Source organism: Mixophyes fleayi, chromosome 3 (assembly GCF_038048845.1).
Source record: "Mixophyes fleayi isolate aMixFle1 chromosome 3, aMixFle1.hap1, whole genome shotgun sequence".
In the NCBI taxonomy this organism is placed as follows: Eukaryota; Metazoa; Chordata; class Amphibia; order Anura; family Limnodynastidae; genus Mixophyes; species Mixophyes fleayi.
Window position 1 is genome coordinate 116,812,798 of NC_134404.1, and position 25,549 is coordinate 116,838,346.

Sequence of the window (25,549 nt, forward strand, 5' to 3'; positions counted from 1 at the left end):
AATGAGAAAGGACATGTGACATGCTAGGACTTATATACACAGATCTCCAGGCACTCCCCTTCCTTCCTCATTGGTCGGCCTGGTATGTGGCATCTTACTTGCAGGTAAGGTTAACCTCACTTACTGCCACATATATATGCGTCTAAGTGCTTTCGTCCATATGAGAGTACAGGTTGTTCATAGTCATGATGGGCAACATGTTCAGATGAGTAGATAAAATATATACTGCATAGTGAAACGTGTGTTGAGTCCATTGTGAATTTTTTTTGATAAAGAATCTGCTATAAACACATCGCAGCCACATTCTCCTGCAGCGTGTATACATCATGGACTAAAAGGATTATTCCAAATTTCAATGGTTTAGGCCATCAATTCCTATATATTTAGATTATACTTACAGCTGAAGTGTTGCTGAATCACATAATAATCGTCCGTTTCTGCAAGAAGCTCCTATATGTCAGGAAAAGGAGACAGAATATTTCTTTTTTTTTAAAAAGTAGTAATAAAAATGATATTAATTAAAAATAACATAGAAAACATTTAGCATAATATATAAATCATATGAAGCCAGAGTACCACTGACACAGGCGGGATGGATACCATCTACATGTAGGAGCAGAAATCGACATTCGGCAGATCAGGCAATGTTTTTCCAGTCTTCAAATGTCCAGTTTTGGTGAGCCTGTGCCGCTGTAGTCCATAGTTTCCTGACGTGTTTGGCCCCCTCCAGCCCTCTAGTCACACCCCTCTCCCGGACTACACTTGCCGAAAGTAGGCAAGTATGCTGTAATCTGTGATGTAACTGCATTATAACATTGATGTTTTGCTAAACTGCATTATTACAGGTGTAATACGCAGCTTACTGTGTTTTGCCCTCCAAGATCCACATTATTTTCTGGGTAGAAAATATACTGAAAAGTTAATGTCCTCTGAATATTTTTATAAATACTCCCATCCTCTCGCTGGTCAATTTCTTGCCCATTTCTTTTCCAATTCTTGGTCCCTGTCCTGATATAATGACATTTATTAAAGATTGGGGGGTACATAGGGGGAGGCAAACTGGGGCAGCTGTCGCAGGCAGCAATATTTAGGGGGCAATAGAACAAAAACTATTATTATTTTCAAAATGCCAACTTTCTTGGTGCAGATATAAAATATAAATGGTATTTACTTTGGTAGCTCTAATAATCTAATAATGCTTAAAATGAAAATATTTGTCTTTTATAATGTACACAAATCATATACAAATGTTTATGGTAGATGTCTTTCTTAACATTAATGAATTAATTTAACACAGGGAACCGCAGTTGGGGGCAGACTATTCTGTAGCAGGTGAAATGGGTGTCGGATGGAACTTAAACTAGCCCCCTCGTTGGAGCAAGAGATACATCAGTAAACCAGCGTACTTCTGTGTGCACCTGAGTTTGTCTTGGACATGACTGTACGAGAACACCCTTACTGTATATTGCCTACGTGTGCTCGCCCATTCCCCACCCTGTTCACTCCCCTAAATCGGTGGCTGTAGTAAGTGTCTTTGCACTCAGAGGTGACTTGGACGTGGCTGCGTTCTATTGCATACCGTCCGGGTCTGGGCAAGCGCAGGGTATTTTCTGCTGACGATAGCACCCATTTGCGGGATACGTTCCTTAATGACTCAAACCTAAGGTGTGCATTGAATGAGGCACCTGATTGGACCTGAATCACAGCTATCAATTTAGATGCTTCATTTTTATCCACATTACTGACCATAGGAGATGGAATAGCTTGGACAACTGCATTCCTCTGTACTGAAAACAGTCTTCCTTCCCAAGCTTCCCTTCCAGAACCCAAGTCCCCTGGAATCTGCCATAATCCACAGACTAGACTAGCTTTAGAGAGTCGCAGACATATGCTCACATTGAAACAGTGTAATAGTCACAAACAGTCTGGGGTATCTGCAGTATGCATGACCAGTATCCTTGAAGAAGAGGGGCAAGTGCAGCATTTGGAGGGGGGATTTGAAATGTAAATGGTGTCGTAAAATGATCACAGGGGAAAACACATGATATTAATTTTTCCTATTTTGCCATCTCTTTTTGGCTATTAAAAGTATTTACCACTTTGAGATTTTTACACATTTTACTTTCTAACATCATAGAATCATAATGGATTTATCCTAGAATCCCTACCACTGATAAAAACATAACAGTCCACAATGCTAAATCAAAATAGCTAAACATTTTTCTTAAGTAATTACAAATATAAAACAGACAACGATTGCTTGAGTATTTTGCCCAAGTAAACCCTGCTGTAATTAGTTGTCTTCAGAGGTCACATAAGTAATTGGATCCCACCTGTGTACAATTAGTGTTTCACGTAATCTGAAAATAAACACACGTGTCTGTGAGAGGTCTTAAAGTTGGTCAAAGCTTCATCATGAAGTTCAAAGAAAATTCAAATAGAACATGTTAATGATCAGCACTGGTCAGAAGAAGGTCATAATGATATTTCCAAACTGTTTACCATCCCCCAGAGCACTATCACATCCATTATAAAGAAATTAAGATAATGTGGCACAGCTGTGAATTTGTCTAGAACAAAACTGAATATCCCTCCGAGAAGGGCACTTGTCAGGGTACCCACCAAGAGGAGCCTGGCAGCTCTGTCAGTTTAGATTTCCATTGCAGAGTTGATAGAAACTATCCATAGGACAACAGTAGCCTGCCTACATGAAATCTTGCCTAGAATTTGTCTGAAAGCATGGGGAAGATCTTTATACCAAGTGGAGAAAGATTATCTGTCCTGATGAGACCAAGATTGAACGTTTGGCTTCAATGCCAGGCAGAAATCTAACGCAGCACGTGATTCCAAAAGAACGATCCCTACATTGAATCATGCTGGTGGTATAATGTTATGGGATTTTTCCTCTGCATCAAGGACTGGAAAACTTGATAAAATCGAGGGCAAAATGAGTGGACTAAGATGTAGCCAAATCTTGCAGGAAAACCTGCTGCAGTCAACAGCCGGTCAGTGAGACGAAGCGTACAGCAAATGCCACATTGGAGTGGCTTAAATACCGAGCAAATCATTGATCCAGAGTAGCCCGGTCAAAGCTAAGTCACATTCCCAATCTGTGGAATGGTTTGAAAATTCCCCACCAAGGGTCCTCTTGTAACTGAAAATGACAAAGCAGAATTGGCGAAAATTGCAGTTTCTTGGTGTGCAAAGCAGGTAGAAGATTGCCCAAATATACTCACGGCTTTAATTCCTGCTAAATGAGTTTCTACCAAGTATAAAAATAAGGGTGTGAATATATATGCAACCAGTCTTTTTTTTTTGCAATTATTTAAACTAAAGCTTTAGAGATGTATTTTATATTTGTCAAATGTATTTAGATCGGTGTTAAGAATTACCATATAAATTCATTTTGATTACATAATATAATAGAAGAAAATAAAATAAAATGGGAAGAGTGGGGGAGGGGGTGAACACTTTTATATAACACTGTATATAACAGACACACATGGATGGTATATATGTGTCCTGATTAGTATAATTTACAAATAGCATTATAAAATAAATATACAATTTTCACTCTGCATCTTTTGAACAATGTTTCATGATTTGGGGGGATTTCGATCATCTGTAATAACTCCCCAATGAAGAGCAATAAAACGAGTTTGAAATGTTCTTGTTCCACCTCAACTCTCATAGCGCATCGATTTCTGGCCGCAGGAAACGTATAAATGATGTGACAGTAAAAGCTACTTAAATAGAGAAGGTTGGTTCTCCCAGGTTTTGTAAGTTACTCAGTATTGTTTAATCGGAAACATATGAAAAAGGGTCGACGCTTGATGTTCCCCTTTGGAAAGTAGCATGGGTGAAAGAAAACACCTCTTCTCTGGTCAACCACGTTATTAAGTACAGTCCATCGTTAAACAGCGATCTACATTACAATGAAAGCACTGGCTAAACATACACTAGGAGGTCTTGATGAAGTTTGATTTCACATGATTGCCCTTTTGTGCATATAATTTACATATAAAACTGTTCTCTCTGTACTGTTAGCCATTATGCAATGTGATATTTTGTTATTATAATTATAACCGGGCTTGTTCATCAAAGGGTTTTTAGCTGACAGGAGTTGAACCCAGTGCGGTTTTCTGCTGCTGCAGCCCATGCATTTCCAGGTTCTACGCGCTGTGCAGTCAGACATGCCCCTCTGCCTACCACCGCTATAACACATTGGTTATTTCAGTTACTGACGCCTCCCTGTGAGCTTGAACCATTGCGCACCGTTCTCTGTAAACTCCAGAGGGGATCAGCACTTTCTGAGATGATCAAACCACCCGGTCTGGCATCAACAATCATTCCACGATCAAATTCACTTGGATCACTTTTCTTCCCCATTTTGGTGTTTGGTCTGAACAACAACTGAACCTTTTCAGCCTGTCTGCATGCTTTTATGATTGTGTTGCTGCCACATGATTGGCTGATTAGATATTTGCATTAACGAGCAGGTACACAGGTGCTTCTTGGCCTTTTGGCTAAGAGTAGGTGTACATGCCCATGGATGCAGTGGGGCTTAAAGACACCCCCCTGTAGGCGATGGGCCGTCACCTGGTCCTCTGGCCAAGAGGCCGGCTGCCTGGAGCCCGAGTTGCTACATGCCCAAAAATGCATTGTGGAGAAAGAGGCACCTGTGCACAGAGTAAGGCCCACTGCACCTTTAATTTTCAGGCAGCACCATTTTTTTCGCCCTAGCCTGTTGGCCGAGTGCAAGCATCATTTTTATATTTCCGTCCGAAAGGCTGGGGCCTTATGGCACTTATTTATTTATTTATTTATTACACTTGGTACCAAGCACTCTTTTGATTATGTGTATATAATAATAAAAAAAGAGTAGGGTGGTATTGGTTCACATTATGAGAGGGGGTCTCCATGCTCATTGCCCCCCCCCCCTGCTCTAGTGGGAGCCTGCTTCTAGCTGTAGCGCTGGTTAATGATTGGTGAGAGGAACTTCTTTAAAGAAATGTATATCTATATATTTAATTAGACATTGTAACAATAAATGACAGTATGAAAGAAACAGTACTAGACTCTGGTTCAATGGGTTTATTGCGAGCTCCTGCAGATGTTATGGATCTCCTGTGCGAGCTCCTGAAGATGGTATGGATCTCCTGTGCGAGCTCCTGCGGATGGTATGGATCTCCTGTGCGAGCTCCTGAAGATGGTATGGATCTCCTGTGCGAGCTCCTGCAAATGGTATGGATCTCCTGTGCGAGCTCCTGCAGATGGTATGGATCTCCTGTGCGAGCTCCTGCAGATGGTATGGTTCTCCTATGCTGGTGCAGATGTTTTAGAGGGAGGTGCAGAAAGTATAGGGTGCTGGGTCTTCTACCCGGTTGGTCTGACTCACAGGTCCAGTTCTTACCTTAGTCATCTGATACGGTGTAGATGTCCTGCTGCAAGGAAGCAGTGACCAACAGGAGAGGTCGTCACTCTCTGTAGAGATCCATACGTCCCAGCTGGAGCTGGAACGAATGGGTCTCTACAGAGAGCGACAACCTCTCCTGTTGGTCACTGCCTCCTTGCAGCAGGACATCTACACCGTATGGACTGGGGGACAAGGAGTAGACCAACCAGGTAGAGGAGCCTGCACCCTTTCTCCTGATGGGACAAGCTATTATATGGGAACTGGGCCCTCAACCTTGATAGCAAGGTAGGGCCTCAGGATTAACTCCATAGTCTCCATCATCCCTCTTGTGCAGCTCCTGCAGTTGGTGGTAACGGTCGCGTATGTCTGCAGGAGCACATAGAAGAGCAGGAGCAGAATGCCAGACAGGAGCAGCAGCTTGCAGGACCAGCGCATGAGATTGCATATGATGTTAAATAGCAATCTGAAAGAGAAACTATGTTATAGCGATGAACAGTTGCAATCATTTTGAAATAATAATAATAGGAGAATAATTTACCTCAGTCCTGCAATGCTGCTCCTTTTCTGCTCTTTACGTTTTACAGCACTTTTCATCTGCAGTTGCCGCTCCTAAAGGAAAATCAGTGGTGGGATTATGAGGAGTACGACACAAGATCAGCCACTGAAGTTAGGGAAGTCAGAGTTGGCCGGCCATGCTACAATATTGACCATTTGGTCCCATATTGCAGCAAGTTGCCCCAAAATGAACAGCACATTATTTGCTAATAATCCAATTGAAATCAACTAGTTCAATATCCTGCATGGTTAGGTGTTTGTGGTCATCACCCAACTGTACTAATAGACCCTAGTGTAAGCCAGAGGTAAACTGGCTGCTTGGCCAGAGTGCCTGGATCTTGGCCACAATTTTGTTGATGGTGGTCTTGCTGCAATGTACCCCCAGCTTAGAGAGCTTACAGCCTGTAGGGAAAAGAAAGAGAAGTCCTTCCTCATGGTAATGACTGTAACCACCAGGTATCATGCTAATCACTGCCATTGCTGGCCTCCTGCTCCACGTCAATGCACTATACTAGTGAGAGCTCTGGTGTGGTACAGGAGACCTGGTGAGGTAGGGTCAGATCACGTATGTTATTAGCACACTGAGCGTCTTAGCTATCTGTCCCTCTCCTGGGATGGGAACCTTTCTTTCTGATAGAAGATGTTTAGTAGTTACAAAAGATGACCTGTGACAGAGGTGGCAGGTACAAATGTCTTACTGCTGACAGTAAATATGATCTCACTTTATATAACATAGAGGAAGGGGCTGATGACATGGACTCACCAGTTCAGCCATCACAATCTCTGCAGGATCTTCCGCAGCCTCCTCCACAGGTTTCATCCTGAAGGACCAGAAAATATTATTATTTAAACTTATGTCTTCTATTGACAAGAGTTACTGATACAGTCCATGGTCATAGTTCCTATCTGGAGGTTTCTCTTCTACGATTTTTTTAATGTAGGATGAGCAACAATTTAACAGTATATAATAGATATTTCTGGAGTTTTTAGAAAATTACAGACAGAGCCTGAATGCAATTAATAGAACAGTATAGACAGATCCTGTCTGGAGTCACCAGTACAGGACTTAAAGACTTCCTGATATTTCTATTACAGTACGGACAGCACTGATTATATACACAAATGTTCCTCTTTAGAACCGTATAGAATGTATGTGTACATGGAATAAACCATATAGATACTAACAGAGAAGGTGCTTCTGGCTGCGGCTGCCACTCCCGCAGGTTTCTGTTGATAATCTAGGGAAAGAGACACAGAGTGAAATAAATTATACACAACAAATCTTTAGGACAAGTTCCATGGGACTCGGATAAGCCGGCCACAGTCTGTCCCAGCAGGTTATTACCAGATTACTATACATTTTACAGCAGAACGAGAGAAAATAATTTAATGGAAAAATTAACAAATTGGTCTTAATAAAAAAATATATATTTTGATTTGGTCTAGAAATTTGTCTTGAAGAGTTCATTTAGCAGCAACTTATATAGAACATGAAACAAGAACCCACTCTGATATTATGCAGGATTACAACCATATAAATATCACTCAGGTCAGACATCCAGTATGATCTCTATATCTGATATATCAGATACTGGAACGTGGACCTATTGTGGGACAACCAATCCAGACTATGAAAAACGTTTCGCCATTGATTACACAAAAACTTTAAGTGACAAGTCCCTGTCTGTGCTGTGATGCCCCGTCCTCCTTTACGCTTTATAATTTTTGCTGGTTTTCAGCAACTTGTTGTCACTGACTAATCCTAGTTTCCCCATTGGCCAAACTAAACTAAACGTATCCCGTGTTTTAGGTGGGTAATCACTGTCACCACCAAGCTCCATCACCAGCCTACCAGGAGCCGCTTACACTTCTCTGTGGGGTGTAGCTGCTACAGCACCTCTTTGCTGGTTGCTAAAACCTTCTGACCGTTTACATTGGATTGGTACTGCCGGGTAGATGAACGCAGGTAGACAGGAGATGGAATAAATGGTAAGTTGTTGGTCCCAGGACACAGCTGGATTTTATAGATAGAGCAGAATATCTCTCACCCAGACTGACATTATTTTGTCCCTGATGTCTAGCACCATCTACACTGGGCCCCCCAGATCTCTATTGGACCACTGGGTGAGTGGAATCCATAAGTGTTAGACAGAGGTGGGTGTAGGGGTGTATATGGTGGTATCGCCATATCGCCACTTCTCCTACTGTTTATACATAAATACATCATACTTGCCAACTCTCCCTGAATGTCAGGGAGACTCCCTGAAATAGGGGTGATCTCCCTCACTCCCTGAAGAGTCTGGCATTCTCCCTGATGCTGAGCCAGTACAAGACGTAGTTGGCTTCGCCATCTGTGGCATGATGACAGTTCAGAAATTGTGTCCTATGTCCATGTATTGATGCCTATGGAGGTGGCCATTTTCATGGAGACCAAGATTTAATAAAAGACTGACAGGTAAGACAACATGACTTCAGGGTCTTAATGACGCAAATATCGCGTGATCTTAGCCCCGCCCCCTGCTGCAATTGCCCAAATTTAGGGGGCAGGGCCAAGCCCGTGCCCGTACGTCCATTTTCCCGGGATCTCCCTTAAGCCAACAAGAAAAAGTTGGCAAGTATGAAATACATTACACATTTACATGTCTGTACACTTTACACTGGGCACACATGTAATAAACACAATAAAATATTTCCGGCAGCAAAGCACCTGCTCCTCCATCCCGCCTGGCTATCAGTTACTACATACATGAGTCCATGTTATTTACTGGTCACACAGCTGTGTCATGTTCTCTCTGCACCTATGAACTGAGTGCCGTGTAAAATGTACCCTCAGCTCTGAAGTGGCGGCACCACGGGTAATGTAAGCAAAGCCACCACCTGAGCGCCACCTCTTTATAGTAACTGTTATACTGTACCTCCTGCTCTGTGGCCAGCAGCCGCAGCCTGGTGAGCCTACTCTTCAGGAGATCATTCTCCCGCATATAGCTGCTGAGCTGCAATAGAGAGAATTACATTTAGATCTGAGTATATGAATACGTAGCGCACACCATATTGTATATTTGTGTAACACATTGTGTAGTGCCCTCTCCTCGCACAAAGGGGCTTATTTGCAGGGTACGGTTATGTTGCTGCGCCGCTGTGTCCAAGTTTCTAGGAGGCTTTGATTTGTACCATAAATCAGACTATAAATGAACAGAATAAGTGCGGATGTTCCCTGTCACTGTATTACATTATTTGGCAAACAGAAGACTACGTAGGGGATTTTTTGGACGGAGTAAACATAAGACCACCTGGATGTCCTCTATTTTATTAAACAAATGACAGAATTTGACTAATTTTACTGTAACACTGTTTTACTGTAGAATTTTACTGTACAACTATTATTATATCTGGAGTTCTGTAGCATATTCTGATGTGATATTATATAAATATCTACTTATAAATCACTGCAGCCATTTATTCCAGAAATTATGACTTTTTTATGCTAGTAAGGCCCAATGTGGGCATTAGATGGAGGAGACAGATTCAGCGCACTGTCTTGTAGGATAACGAGAACGATGGGCCCTGATACAATAGCAGTTAGGACACTGGGGCAATAATCCAGAGGACAGAGCGTCTCCATGCAAACTACTGTGGAAGACCTTGAAAAGAGATAAATAAAGCTCTGGGTTGAGAGCATAGTTAGTTGTCTACTCTCCCGAAATTTTCCGGGAGGCTCCCAAATTTCGTGGAGTCCTCCAAAGCTCTCGGAAGAGTAGGCAAACCTCCCGGGCCTTGAATTTCTGTATTTTATAGTAGGGGCGGGGCTATAGTGACGTAACGACATCGCAACGCCTCCTGCTACCCTCAGTCACATGATCTGTACTCTGGATCTCCTGGATTACAGATTTAAAAAGTAGGCAAATATGGTTGAGAGTGTTTATGTTCTATGAAATTGGGAGATATTACTACTTGATGTGTTTATATGAATACACCCGGGGTGATTGCTAGGTATATAATACACCCGGGGTGATTGCTGGGTATATAATACACCCACGGTGATTGCTGTATATACTACAGTAATAAAGTGTGTGAACAAAGCTTCAGTTTTGGTCTTATGGGACACTTGCGAGGAGAGAGTGCACCACGGCTGTGACTATCATCACATTGGAATATTAAGTGATATAATGATGGACTGACCAGGCTTGATAGCAGCTCCTCTCTTCCTTCAAGGATGTCGCATTTTCTCTCCTGTCCAGTGAATAATGCAGATATAAGGTCAGTTTTAGAGTGTGAGAGAGAAATAAGAGAGAAAGAGAGACAGAGAGAGAGAGTGACAGAGGGCGAGAGAGAGAGAGAGAGAGAGACAGAGGGTGAGAGAGAGACAGAGGGTGAGAGAGAGAGAGACAGAGATGGAGAAAGAGAGAGAGTGACAGAGAGTGAGAGAGAGACAGATAAATGTATGTCACACTTTCCGTACTTTTATTTTTCAGTACAGACAGTGGGCATCACATTATTAATCCCGTCTATAATGTGAATAGTAGGAAACTGAATCTGTACCGTGAGTCAGTTTCCAGCCGTTCGCATGGTGAGGGATATTAACCTTTTAGTGTCCCACTGCCACGCGGATGTCGGAGCAGGAACTGATGTGAATGTATATAGTCTCCGTAAGAGTAATGTGTATATGTTGCCGCTATATATATATATATATATATATATATATATATATATATATATATATATGTATATATATAAATATATAAAGCGCTCCTGAAAGCTGGAGGCTACACATGAAGCATGGGATCATGCACAATGACATGTCACACACATGGTTCATAGTATCACAATGGCCATATTCCAATCATACCTCCCAGATGTCCTGATTTAGGTGGGACAGTCACAAATTGACGCCACTGTGCCGCCATTCCACCAGTCGGCACGTTTGTCCCCAGACAAGTTGGGGGGTTTGTTAGAGAAGGGGAATTGGAGACAGCCTAATGCTTCAGAAGCGCTTAGCACGGCCCCAGAGACCGTCACACGCCCCTCAGCCTGGCATGACCACACCGTGTTGTGATTACCTCTGTACGTGTATGTTTGTATGTATACAAATGGTTATAGATAGTTGTCATACCAACTGCTGCTTGATCCACAGTTCTTCTGCCTCCACTTGCCGGCTCTCCCCCAGTTGTTTCCACAGGGTCTCAAGCTCATCATTATTCGACCTGGATAGACAAGTAGAGAATACATTCTTATTTACCTGCTTATTTAATATACACCAGTGCCAGACAAACAGCCAGGCATAGTCCGATCGGTGAGCAACAGGAAACGGGATCCATGGTACAAATAACAATCAGTTACAGGTTGTGAGTGTGACAACTATGGGGGGAGGGCCCTTGACAACACCACTAGAACTTTGAAAAAAAATCCCACCCCGACCATAATAAGGGATTTCCTGTTTCAGCCGTTACAGGCATCACAGGACGCACCAGATTGGGTGAGTGCAGGTACGTTTAATTTTTTTCTTTTATTATAATATAATTTTAGCTTTTTGTGGCGTTATCACTTTAATGTTTGCTGATAATACAAATGTTTCCCCTTTGCGATAAGGTGATAGCAGGGTTCAGAAACAGCACGTAATAGAAATCATCTCTGTAAAGAGCGAATGATGGAATATTTACATTTAATTATTCACATTCAATGCAGTTTAAAATGTGCAACATAAAATAAAACAAATATTTAAACTTACATACAGGAAAGGAGAATCTACACTGGGCAGTGGGCTATATATTATTATCGAGGAGAGGACAGGTCACTGCCTCCCACAACTTCCACAAAATCATCTAATTAAATACTCTGTGCTGATGGGGCACCTGCTCCTTCTACTATATAATTCTCAGTCTGTGGCTTCCTGCTGCCTCCATTACCCATCCACACATCATGTCACTGCCCCTGTCACATGCAGTCCTGTCCTCACTGACACATCACTCATCTCCTGATATACTCTGTGCTGTGCTCTAAACATTAACAGGTTCTCTCATACTTATCACATGCACCTTCACAATTAGACCTCACCTCATAACTCCTGTAAACAGCTTTCAATTGAGAGACTTATGAAAAACACAGTGGTGTGTTTGACTTCTTCGCTCTCTCTGAGCTGCCTCTCTGCACTGTCCCTGGGCAGTGTGGTCACTCACTATGATGTCAAGTGCGTGATGTCACAGTGCGTGATGTCACCAGGGCCTGTTGAAAGAGGCAGACCTGATAAAATAGGGACACTGCTGTGGCAAATTATAATGGGGGGTGTTTAGGAGCTGCCCATCCAAGCTCAGTTGTGTAAGAATGACCTTGGAGTGTGGAGCTCAGCCTGTGTTCCAATGAACATGGGGATATGTTCTTAATGTGGGCAGCACGGTGGCTTAGTGGTTAGCACTTCTGCCTCACAGTTCTCTGTACATTGCTGTGGAATCAGTGGCGCTATATAAATAAATGGTGATGATGATGAATGTTCATTGTTGAATATATGGAATATATATCATAGGTGAAGGGGTTGCTGTATTTCCTGATGACAATTAAGGTCCAGGAAGGGCCCACAGTACATATTATGGAATTCAGAGTGAGACACATGGAGTGGGGTGACGTTATCTCCACCCAGAGTCCACAGGGTTTAATCCACCACATTAGAGAACTCTATATGGGCCCATTTCCAAAGAGGAAGGACAACTATGGCCTTACCCATATGCCCCGGCAGTCCCTGGTTATGTAGGACAGTCCCCACCAGAGTCATGACTGCGTAGATAGGGGGCGCAGTTAGTTTTATCACGAGGAAAGCAGAAGGAATGATTATCAATGATTGGGGAGCGGGGATGTCTGACAATAAACATTGTTTACAAACTGCAGACTATGTGGGGTGTAATACATTTCCATTTGTCCCCCTTCACATAAGAACACTCCTACAGTGCTCCATTTATTCTGGGTTTTGGAACTGCCCCTATAAAAGCACTGTTTTCAGGTATACAGATTCACCTGTGTAAGGTGGAGAGAGAAACATCCAAACTTGTAACACATAACTAACCCCCCCCCCCTATTCAATAATTTCCACTACTTTTACATCCTTCGCCTAATATACTGCACGATGGCTCAGTGGTTAGCACTTCTGCCTCACAGCACTGTGGTCATGAGTTCAATTCCCGACCATGACCTTATCTGTGAGGAGTTTGTATGTTCTCCCCGTGTTTGAGTGGGTTTCCTCCAGGTGCTCCGGTTTCCTCCCACACTCCAAAAACATACTAGTAGGTTAATTAGCTGCTAACAAATTATTGACCCTAGTCTGCCTGTGTGTTATGGATTTAGACTGTAAGCTCCAATGGGGCAGGGACTGATGTGAGTGAGTTCTCTGTACAGCGCTGCGGAATTAGTGGCGCTATATAAATAAATAAATGGTGATGATGATGATATACTGCTCTGTTTAGACTTCTATATAATGTCAGACATTGCTGCTTTTTCTGCCTCGCTTCTGGCAGACCCGGGGGCAGCTTGATGCTGGATTTCATTCCCTCTAGCAGAGGCAGCTTACTGGGGAAAACAGGTGCTTAATAATGATAATAATAATGAAAACGTGTTCTCACCATTAATGTAAATGTGCTAAACATGGACTTCTGAGTCCTTCTTGATGGTCATACCTGGAAACCGGAGCACCCAGAGGGTAGAACATACAAACTTCACACAGATAAGGCCCTGGATGGGAATTAAACTCATGAGCCCAGCGCTGATCATCATCATCAACATTTATTTATATAGCGCCAGCAAATTCCGTAGCGCTTTACAATTGGGAACAAACATTAATAAGACAATACTGGGTAATACATACATACAGAGAGGTAAGAGAACCCTGCTCGAAAGCTTACAATCTATAGGACAATGGGAGTTAGAAACACAAGGGCATGTGCTACATCATATTGCACAATGGACCAGCCAGACTGCAAAGGTAAAAGTACTGAGTGGGCTATGTGTGTTGCAATGTTGGTCAGAAGGTTGTTGTCTTGCGTTAGCAGTGTAGAGGATGGTAATAGGGTAATCTAGGGAAATTAAGATGATGGTTGAGGAATATCATAACCTTGTCTGAAGAGGTGGGTTTTCAGTGAACGCTTGAAGGTTTGAAGACTAGAGGAAGTCTTACTGTGCGTGGAAGGGAATTCCACAAAGTGGGTGCAGCCCGGAAAAAATCCTGTAACCGAGAATGGGAGGATGTGAGGAGAGTGGAGGAGAGACGTAGATCTTGTGCAGAACGTAGGTATCGAGTAGGGAGATATTTTGAGACAAGTGAGGAAATGTATGTCGGTGCAATTTTGTTGATGGCCTTGTATGTTAGTAGAAGAATTTTATATTGAATTCGTTGAAATACAGGCAGCCAATGTAGAGACTGACAGAGTGGCTCAGCAGAGGAATAACGGTTTGTAAGGAAAATCAATCTAGCCGTTGCGTGCAAAATAGATTGTAGGGGTTCAAGTCTGACTTTGGGAAGACCAGTAAGGAGGGAATTGCAATAGTCGATGCGGGAGATGATGAGTGCATGAATTAATGTTTTTGTGGTGTCTTGCGTCAGATATGTGCGTATTCTGGAAATGTTCTTTAGGTGTATGTAACATGATTTAGATATAGAGTTGATGTGGGGAATAAACGACAGTTGTGAATCAAGGATTACACCTAGGCAACAAGCTTTCGGGGTGGGATTTATATTCATGTTATCAACAGAAATAGAAATGTCAGGCAGGAAGCTTCTGTTTTTGGGTGGGAATATTATTAACTCAGTTTTTGAAAGATTGAGTTTGAGTTGGCGAGAAGACATCCAAGATGAAATGGCAGAAAGACAGTCAGTAATGCGAGACAACACAGATGGTGAAAGATCAGGAGAGGATAGATATATTTGTGTATCATCCGCATAGAGTTGATACTGAAATCCAAAGGAGCTTATAAGTTTTCCAAGAGAAGTGGTGTAGATAGAGAATAGCAGAGGACCTAGGACTGAGCCTTGTGGAACTCCAACTGATAGGTGTTAGGAACCCCTCCAGCCGACACAACATAGCCCGGAGTCTACTCTGCCAGTCAGGTGTTCACTGGAGCCCCTGATGGTGGGGACAGACTGGGCTGCAGACTGACAGAGGGTCGTGAAGTGTGCACCGGCTGGGGAGAACCCAGGCAAGCGGAGTGGAATCCAAGCAGAGGTCAGGGGCCGGCAGCAGACAACAGTACGAATATACAAGCTGAGGTCAGGGGTCATGAGCAGACAGGAAGGTCGGTATTCAAGCCAGAGGTCAGGGTCACGAGATTCACAAGCAAAGTCCAAATCTAAGCTAAGGGTCATACACGGGTAACAGTCCAACAGGTTTTCACCAATTTCAGGCAGCAGCAGAAACAGGAGCAGATTAAGCAGACAGGAACTGGACGCTATAACCGGCAGGGAGGCTAAGCCCTCCCTTCCTTATATACAGAGTTTGGCCATTCAGGGCTTAGCCCTGAAATACATCCCAGGTGCGCTACCCAGCTAAATTAGCCCGCAGGCTACACTAGCGCATGCGCCCGGCTGCCTCACTTGCCGGGGCGCATCGATTGTTATACACGGCGTCCGGCCATTGCCTTGGCAACGGTCGGGCCCGAGAAACCGGAAGTGGCGCCCCGGTCGTCATGGGGACGGCCGGGACGTTCACTGACACCGGAAGTGAGTCGCGGCGGTGCCCAAGGCCGCCTCGGCTCCTGACAATAGGAAGCGGAGCAAAGGTGGATCCAGAGAAATTAACACTGAAAGAGCGATTAGATAGGTAGGATGAGAACCAGGATAGGACAGTGCCTTCAAGACCTAGGGATTGTAGCGTTTGTATGAGGAGAGAGTGGTCAACAGTGTCAAATGCAGCAGAGAGATCCAGGAGAATTAGAAGAGAGTATTGGTTATTATTTTTTGCTGTGATCAAATCATTGACAACTTTGGTCAGCGCAGTCTCTGTGGAGTGTTGAGAGCGAAAGCCTGACTGAAGAGGAGCCTGACTGAAGAGGATCCAATAGGTTGTTTGCTGTAAGAAAGTGTGTGAGGCGGGAGTAGGCAATTCTCTCGAGAAGCTTGGAGGGGCATGGGAGCTGGGAGATGGGGCAGTAATTTATGAGAGAGTTAGGGTCAGAATTCTGTTTTTTTTAAATGGGAGTAATCACTGCATGCTTGAAAAGTGCTGGAAAAATACTAGTAGAAAGAGATAGATTACAGATTTTAGTTAGAGGGGGAATGAGTACAGGAGACAGGGACATACCAATTTGAGAGGGAATGGGATCAAGAGGACAGGAGGTAGAGTAGGAAGATGAGAAGAGAGTAGAAACTTCCTCTTCATTTGTGGGATCAAATGAAGAGAGAGTGTCAGAGGGTGCTACAAAGGAATTGAGCAGATTGCTTGTCAAGGGAGATACCATTTCAAGCCTGATCTTATCAATTTTGTCCTTGAAATAGGAAGCAAGATCCTGTGCACTGATGTTAGTTGGAGGATTTGGGGCAGGAGGATTCAAAAGAGAGTTAAATGTGTTAAAGAGGCGTTTGGGGTTAGAAGCCTGAGCATAGATGAGAGATCGGTAGAATGCTTGTTTAGCAATGTCCAGAGCATTTCTGTAGGAGTGGTAGATATCAGTATATGTTATGAAATCATTAGAGGCACAAGATGTACGCCAGTGACGTTCTGCTTTACGAGAAAGTTTTTGTAGAGTTCGTGTTACTGTAGTGTTCCACGGTTGGCAACGAATTCTACGGGAAATATGTAGTGTCGCTGGAGCCACTTGATCCAGGGCAATTGCTAGGGTTTGATGAAAATGGGGTACTGCCCGATCAGGGGAGGAGAATGTAGAAATTGGGGAGAGAAGGTGTTGGAGAGAGGTGGAAAACTGTTGAAAATCAATAGAGTTGATATTCCTGCGGGTACGAGGAGGCTTGGAAGAGTTTGACACTAGGGAGGGTAAAGAACTGGGGGTGAGCAAGTATCTAATAAGGTGATGATCCGAGAGGGGGAAAGGAGTGTTAAGGAAATCAGAAACTGAGCATAGTCTAGAGAAAACAAGATCAAGACAGTGGCTATCCTGATGAGTAGCGGATTCAATCCACTGGGAGAGGTCAAGTGTGGAGGTTAGAGAGAGTAGTTTGGAAGCAGCATTGGAACATGGATTAGAAATAGGGATGTTGAAATCACCCATGATGATGGTGGGGATATCAGTAGATAAGAAGTGAGGGAGCCATGCAGAGAAGTGTTCAAGAAATTGATGGTGTGGACCAGGGGGGGCGATAGATGACAGCAACATGCATAGAGAATGGGTTAAAAATCCTAACAGCATGTACTTCAAAAGATGTGAATGTGAGTGATGGGACACTTGGTATAACTGTGAATGTGCACTGTGGGGAGAGAAGTAGTCCAACCTACCCTCCTTGTCTGCCTCCTGGTCTGTGGGTGTGGGTGAGATGGAGGCCACCATGTGAAAGGGCTGCAGGTGAGGCAGTGTCTGAATGCGTGAGCCATGTTTCTGTTATTGCCAGAAGGTTTAGGGTTGTTTAAGAGGAAGAGATCATGTACGGAGGTAAGTTTGTTACAAACAGAGCATGCATTCCAAAGGGCACATTTAAAGGACTTTGCAAGAGAGGGGAGACAGGTTATGTGTTTGAGGTTTGCCAGATTTCTGTAGTGTTCAGATATATGTGTGTGGGAGAAGTGAGGGGGACCTGGATTAGGTGATATATCACCAGCTAATAGAAGAAGGAAGGAAGAAAGGTAGGTAAGATGATTGTAAGATGTGTGTCCTTTTAGTTTCTGGCGGCAGGGTGAGGCTGTTAAAGTTATTGAATTTAAATAGGAAAAGAGTTCATGAGTGTTCACTAGAGGTGAGTGAAGTAATGAAGGGGCAATGTGGACAGAGGTGTGTGTTGCAGGATGGGTGAGGGATGATATAGTTCTAAAGATAATGCCATGAAAAGAGATAAAGAAAAATATTTTGGCAAGCATTGGGACTATTAGTCAAATAGCAAAAATGAGGAATTAAATGAATTGCCTAATTGCAATGTCCAGTGTAATCAGATAAGTAGTGCAGAGCTAGGATGCAGCAAATGTAGTGTATTCCTGGATGTCTGGATAGTATAAGGTAATGATGTGGGGAGCCATGTGGGGGAGTGGGTGGAAGTGTTGAATGGAGAGTAATAAAGAGCAGGTAATTGAATAGCTGAGATTTTGCAGAATCATGGGAGAGGAGAGTGGTTGAAAGACAGTATAATTTCTTCTTACTTGTGATGGTAAACAAAGCTTAAATAAAATTGAAGTACAGTGCTGAGATAGGGGACTGAAATAACTGTAGCATGGGTAGGGAGTGGTTGAGCAAGTAGTACAGCAGTCTGATTAAACAGAGTGGATTTTGCATTGAAAGCAGACTGATAAATAAAACAAACTTTCATGAGATGAGAGGAAAATGAGATCAGAGTCCAAAGCAGTCCTCATGTTGCATGTAGCTTGTAGCCAGGGAGAGTTGAAAACATCAGAGGTGGAATATGGAGTTTCAGGTGAATACTGACAGTTGTCCTTGTGAAGCTGTGTTAATAGGCAGAAAGTTCTTCTCCTGTTTCCTCCTGTTCAACTCCGGTATAACTCCGAATTATGCTGTTTAAATTTTTTGTTTCACACTTGTATCTATACACACTTAGAACTATACACACTAACTATACAGCCATCACTGGCTTTGCAGCCATTCTACTTTGAATATATCTGAGCCACAGTGAGCACCCGCTATCAGCCATCTCTTAAATTATTGGATACACTACGGACATTTATTTACCAGAACACATCAGTAATGGGATGGAAATGCTGTACTCCGCCTAGTTTACATTTTTATGAATGTCACATTCACATGCAGATAAGAATATCTGATAGGTGTTTGGGGGATGAATCTCTGTACTGTGTATTAAACTGCATACCATTGATTTACCTCTTTATTGCACCAAACCTCTTTACTTGTTAACTTAACACCTAAAACCTTATCTATAATATAATCACACTGACAACAACTTGATTTTGGTAAAAAAACAGGTCCCAGTTTTTTAAATAATAAAAGTATGGTGGCGGCGAGAGCAATCAGCCCGGGCTTACAAGGACGTGCCCCCATAAAGCAGGATGAGGGGTCCCCCACACAAAGGGACCAAGGGCCAGGTTGATTCGAAGGGGTAGTGACATGCGGCCAATCAGCGATACCATCGTGTGAATTAGCCGCTCATTGAAACATCTCCACATTACTTTAGTCTTAGAAGACAATACATTACATTGTCAATTAATTACATTTTCTTCTGTTACCAGGTGACCAAACAAACTCTGGTAGCAGCCCCATCACGGTAGTCCCATTGTCTCTTTGGACCTCTGTCTCTCAAGCTGACCGCGTTAGCCTGCATAGCTGTCCAGGAAGATGAGGGGGTCGGGCGAGTGGAGAGTGTCGCAGGCCCCTCTGCAAAACCACAATAAACAGAATCATGTAAATACCCTTATTGTGTACAATATAGAATATAACACCACTAGACTTGTGTATATTCCTGTACCATTGTTCACTCTCTACCCTTGTTTTCTTTTCCAGGATTAAATGGATAACTCCAAATCAATTTGGTTTAAGATATTTTATTCACTTTTTCTTAGATGCGGAGCCACCACCCACTGTGAGTGACCAGTCAGAGGAGCAGGAGGAGGAGCTGTGAGAGATCCCGCCCTCCTCACCGCCTGCTGGTCCTGCACATTCTCCATCTGTGCGGTCACTGGAAGCAATAGATAAATGGGACAAGACCACCAAAGAGCTCCTAATAACCATCAATCGCAGCCTTCGGTAGAAGAAGCACCAGGAAGGAGTGCCAATTAGCACGGAGAAGAAGGGCCTGATGGAGAGCATTTTGAACGCTATAAATGGGTTTGGCCATTCCCTGCAGCCATACTGAATCGGCTGCTCGCCGTGGCTCCAGAACCTTCCCCCACATGTGACCCCAGTGAGCCTGAGCCTAAGGAAGCAGAGGACTCAGGACCTGGCTCTGCTCCTACAGCCCCCAGCTGAAATAACAGCAACATATTGTAAAAAATATATAAAAATTATAAACTGCATAACCTGGATGTGTTTCACTCTCTTAACCATAACCTCCTAATGACATATACAAGCTTACTTAACTTATCTAACAATAAAGACACTGAGACATATGAAAGTGGCTAAAGAAGGTCACAGTTTATTAATTATTAAATAAATGGCGGTGAAAGTGAACCGTGAGACAGCTAAATCAAACTAATATTTGGAACCAAGCGTGGATGGCTGACTCCACGTACCCGGGACACATCCTTAACTGCCTGGCCAATGCTAATTCTGACGTCAGAGTGACTAAGCCCCCTCCCGACTACGCAATGGCCGCCTTCAGATGCGGGCCAAGGGATCCTCATCAAAAAGGACCGCGTCACGTTCCTGGATGGGGATAGCACCTGTGGTCAAACAGCGATAACACTGTAACGATCAGCCACTGCCCACAGTGACTTCCTACCAACTGTGCCTGCTCTGTGACGTGGGGAGGAACCAAATTAAAACTCATACGCCACGGAAGCAGGGAGGTCAATAAAGGGCATGGGTGGGTGGGATCTCGAGCAGTAAATGAGAAAGGACATGTGACATGCTAGGACTTATATAGACAGATCTCCAGGCACTCCCCTTCCTTCTTCACTGGTTGGCCTGGGATGTGGCATCTTACTTGCAGGTAAGGTTAACCTCACTTACTGCCACATATATATGCGTCTAAGTGCTTTCGTCCATATGAGAGTACAGGTTGTTCATAGTCATGATGGGCAACATGTTCAGATGAGTAGATAAAATATATTCTGCATAGTGAAACGTGTGTTGAGTCCATTGTGAATTTTTTTTGCTAAAGAATCTGCTATAAACACATCGCAGCCACATTCTCCTGCAGCGTGTATACATCATGGACTAAAAGTATCATTCCAAATTTCAATGGTTTAGGCCATCAATTACTATATATTTAGATTATACTTACAGCTGAAGTGTTGCTGAATCACATAATAATCGTCCGTTTCTGCAAGAAGCTCCTATATGTCAGGAAAAGGAGACAGAACATTTCTTTTTTTTAAAAAAGTAGTAATAAAAATGATATTAATTAAAAATAACATAGAAAACATTTAGCATAATATATAAATCATATGAAGCCAGAGTACCACTGACACATGCGGGATGGATACCATCTACATGTAGGAGCAGAAATCGACATTCGGCAGATCAGGCAATGTTTTTCCAGTCTTCAAATGTCCAGTTTTGGTGAGCCTGTGCCGCTGTAGTCCATAGTTTCCTGACGTGTTTGGCCCCCTCCAGACCTTTAGTCACACCCCTCTCCCGGACTACACTTGCCGAAAGTAGGCAAGTATGCTGTAATCTGTGATGTAACTGCATTATAACATTGATGTTTTGCTAAACTGCATTATTACAGGTGTAATACGCAGCTTACTGTGTTTTGCCCTCCAAGATCCACATTATTTTCTGGGTAGAAAATATACTGAAAAGTTAATGTCCTCTGAATATTTTTATAAATACTCCCATCCTCTCGCTGGTCAATTTCTTGCCCATTTCTTTTCCAATTCTTGGTCCCTGTCCTGATATAATGACATTTATTAAAGATTGGGGGGTACATAGGGGGAGGCAAACTGGGGCAGCTGTCGCAGGCAGCAATATTTAGGGGGCAATAGAACAAAAACTATTATTATTTTCAAAATGCCAACTTTCTTGGTGCAGATATAAAATATAAATGGTATTTACTTTGGTAGCTCTAATAATCTAATAATGCTTAAAATTAAAATATTTGTCTTTTATAATGTACACAAATCATATACAAATGTTTATGGTAGATGTCTTTCTTAACATTAATGAATTAATTTAACACAGGGAACCGCAGTTGGGGGCAGACTATTCTGTAGCAGGTGAAATGGGTGTCGGATGGTTTGTGAAAATGTGAATTAGTTAAATATACTATATTTTAGTTTCCAGCCATCACCTCTTGATTTACAATGGGCAAATTGAAGATTCGGCGGCACAAATGCAGCTCTGGAACCGCAGTGGTTTTTACAGCTGCAGTCTCAGTTAATGTTATAGGTTTGCAGGGCAGAATGGTCACAGTTATAGAGGAATTGACATCTGCACACAACGGGGAGGCGTTTGGTGGAGTCAGGGCGTTCGGTTCCTGGCGCGTTACAGAGTAGGTACACCGATGCACCTCATTTTGCAGAGCAGCGCATGAACGAGATTTGAAATGATTGTAATGAGGTGTGTCCCTTGCCAGGTGCGGCTTTTCCCACTCTGCAAATGAATTTTAATTTTACACCAGCTCAGAACTGGGAGTACTCAGCCGTCCGCACTAGTATTCGGAACTTAAACTAGCCCCCTAGTTGGAGCAAGAGATACATCAGTAAACAAGCGTACTTCTGTGTGCACCTGAGTTTGTCTTGGACATGACTGTACGAGAACACCCTTACTGTATATTGCCTACGTGTGTTCGCCCATTCCCCACCCTGTTCACTCCCCTAAATCGGTGGCTGTAGTAAGTGTCTTTGCACTCATAGGTGACTTGGACGTGGCTGTGTTCAATTGCGTACCGTCCGGGTCTGGGCAAGCGCAGGGTATTTTCTGCTGACGATAGCACCCATTTGCGGGATACGTTCCTTAATGACTCAAACCTAAGGTGTGCATTGAATGAGGCATCTGATTGGACCTGAATCACAGCTATCAATTTAGATGCTTCATTTTTATCCACATTACTGACCATAGGAGATGGAATACCCTGGACAACTGCATTCATCTGTACTGAAAACAGTCTTCCTTCCCAAGCTTCACTTTCACAACCCAAGTCCCCTGGAATCTGCCATAATCCACAGACTAGACTAGCTTTAGAGAGTCGCAGACATATGCTCACATTGAAACAGTGTAATAGTCACAAAGAGTCTGGGGTATCTGCAGTATGCATGACCAGTATCCTTGAAGAAGAGGGGCAAGTGCAGCATTTGGAGGGGGGATTTGAAATGTAAATGGTGTCGTAAAATGATCACAGGGGAAAACACATGATATTCATTTTTCCTATTTTGCCATCTCTTTTTGCCTATTAAAAGTATTTACCACTTTGAGATTTTTACACATTTTACTTTCTAACATCATAGAATCATAATGGATTTATCCCAGAACCCCTCCCACTGATAAAAACATAACAGTCCACAATGCCAAAACAAAATAGCTAAACATTTTTCTTAAGTAATTACAAATATAAAACAGACAACGATTGCTTGAGCATTTTGCCCAAGTAAACCCTGCTGTAATTAGTTGTCTTCAGAGGTCACATAAGTAATTGGATCCCACCTGTGTACAATTAGTGTTTCACGTAATCTGAAAATAAACACACGTGTCTGTGAGAGGTCCTACAGTTGGTCAAAGCTTCATCATGAAGTTCAAAGAAAATTCAAATAGAACATGTTAATGATCAGCACTGGTCAGAAGAAGGTTATAATGAGATTTCCAAACTGTTTACCATCCCCCAGAGCACTATCACATCCATCATAAAGAAATTAAGATAATGTGGCACAGCTGTGAATTTGTCTAGAACAAAACTGAATATCCCTCCGAGAAGGGCACTTGTCAGGGTACCCACCAAGAGGAGCCTGGCAGCTCTGTCAGTTTAGATTTCCATTGCAGAGTTGATAGAAACTATCCATAGGACAACAGTAGCCTGGCTACATGAAATCTTGCCTAGAATTTGTCTGAAAGCATGGGGAAGATCTTTATACCAAGTGGTGAAAGATTATCTGTCCTGATGAGACCAAGATTGAACGTTTGGCTTCAATGCCAGGCAGAAATCTAACGCAGCACGTGATTCCAAAAGAACGATCCCTACATTGAATCATGCTGGTGGTATAATGTTATGGGATTTTTCCTCTGCATCAAGGACTGGAAAACTTGATAAAATCGAGGGCAAATTAAGTGGACTAAGATGTAGCCAAATCTTGCAGGAAAACCTGCTGCAGTCAACAGCCGGTCAGTGAGCCGAAGCGTACAGCAAATGCCACATTGGAGTGGCTTAAATACCAAGCAATTCATTGATCCAGAGTAGCCTGGTCAAAGCTAAGTCACATTCCCAATCTGTGGAATGGTTTGAAAATTTCCCACCAAGGGTCCTCTTGTAACTGAAAATGACAAAGCAGAATTGGCGAAAATTGCAGTTTCTTGGTGTGCAAAGCAGGTAGAAGATTGCCCAAATATACTCACGGCTTTAATTCCTGCTAAATGAGTTTCTACCAAGTATAAAAATAAGGGTGTGAATATATATGCAACCAGTCATTTTTTTTTTGCAATTATTTAAACTAAAGCTTTAGAGATGTATTTTATATTTGTCAAATGTATTTAGATCGGTGTTAAGAATTACCATATAAATTCATTTTGATTACATAATATAAGAGAAGAAAATAAAATAAAATGGGAAGAGTGGGGGAGGGGGTGAACACTTTTATATAACACTGTATATAACAGACACACATGGATGGTATATATGGATCCTGATTAGTATAATTTACAAACAACATTATAAAATAAATATACAATTTTCACTCTGCATCTTTTGAACAATGTTTCATGATTTGGGGGGATTTCGATCATCTGTAATAACTCCCCAATGAAGAGCAATTACCGGCACAGACTTGCTAAAGCTCCTAGCAATAAAACGAGTTCGAAATGTTCTTGTTCCACCTCAACTCTCATAGTGCATCGATTTCTGGCCGCAGGAAACGTATAAATGATGTGACAGTAAAAGCTACTTAAATAGAGAAGGTTGGTTCTCCCAGGTTTTGTAAGTTACTCAGTATTGTTTAATCGGAAACATATGAAAAAGGATCGACGCTTGATGTTCCCCTTTGGAAAGTAGCATGGATGAAAGAAAACACCTCTTCTCTGGTCAACCACGTTATTAAGTACAGTCCATCGTTATACAGCGATCTACATTACAATGAAAGCACTGGCTAAACATACACTAGGAGGTCTTGATGAAGTTTGATTTCACATGATTGCCCTTTTGTGCATATAATTTACATATAAAACTGTTCTCTCTGTACTGTTAGCCATTATGCAATGTGTTATTTTGTTATTATAATTATAACCGGGCTTGTTCATCAAAGGGTTTTTAGCTGACAGGAGTTGAACCCAGTGCGGTTTTCTGCTGCTGCAGCCCATGCATTTCCAGGTTCTACGCGCTGTGCATTTAGACATGCCCCTCTGCCTACCACCGCTATAACACATTGGTTATTTGAGTTACTGACACCTCCCTGTCAGCTTGAACTATTGCGCACCGTTCTCTGTAAACTCCAGAGGGGATCAGCACTTTCTGAGATGATCAAACCACCCGGTCTGGCATCAACAATCATTCCACGATCAAATTCACTTGGATCACTTTTCTTCCCCATTTTGGTGTTTGGTCTGAACAACAACTCAACCTTTTCAGCCTGTCTGCATGCTTTTATGATTGTGTTGCTGCCACATAATTGG

The 25,549-nt window shown here is 42.7% G+C and overlaps 1 protein-coding gene across 1 annotated transcript in view; it reads left to right on the top strand.

Moving 5' to 3' along the window:
- LOC142143933 (uncharacterized) overlaps positions 1 to 25,549 on the top strand; it is a 454,648-nt gene that overhangs the window by 45,080 nt on the left and 384,019 nt on the right. The gene's annotated exons all lie outside the window — the stretch shown is intronic.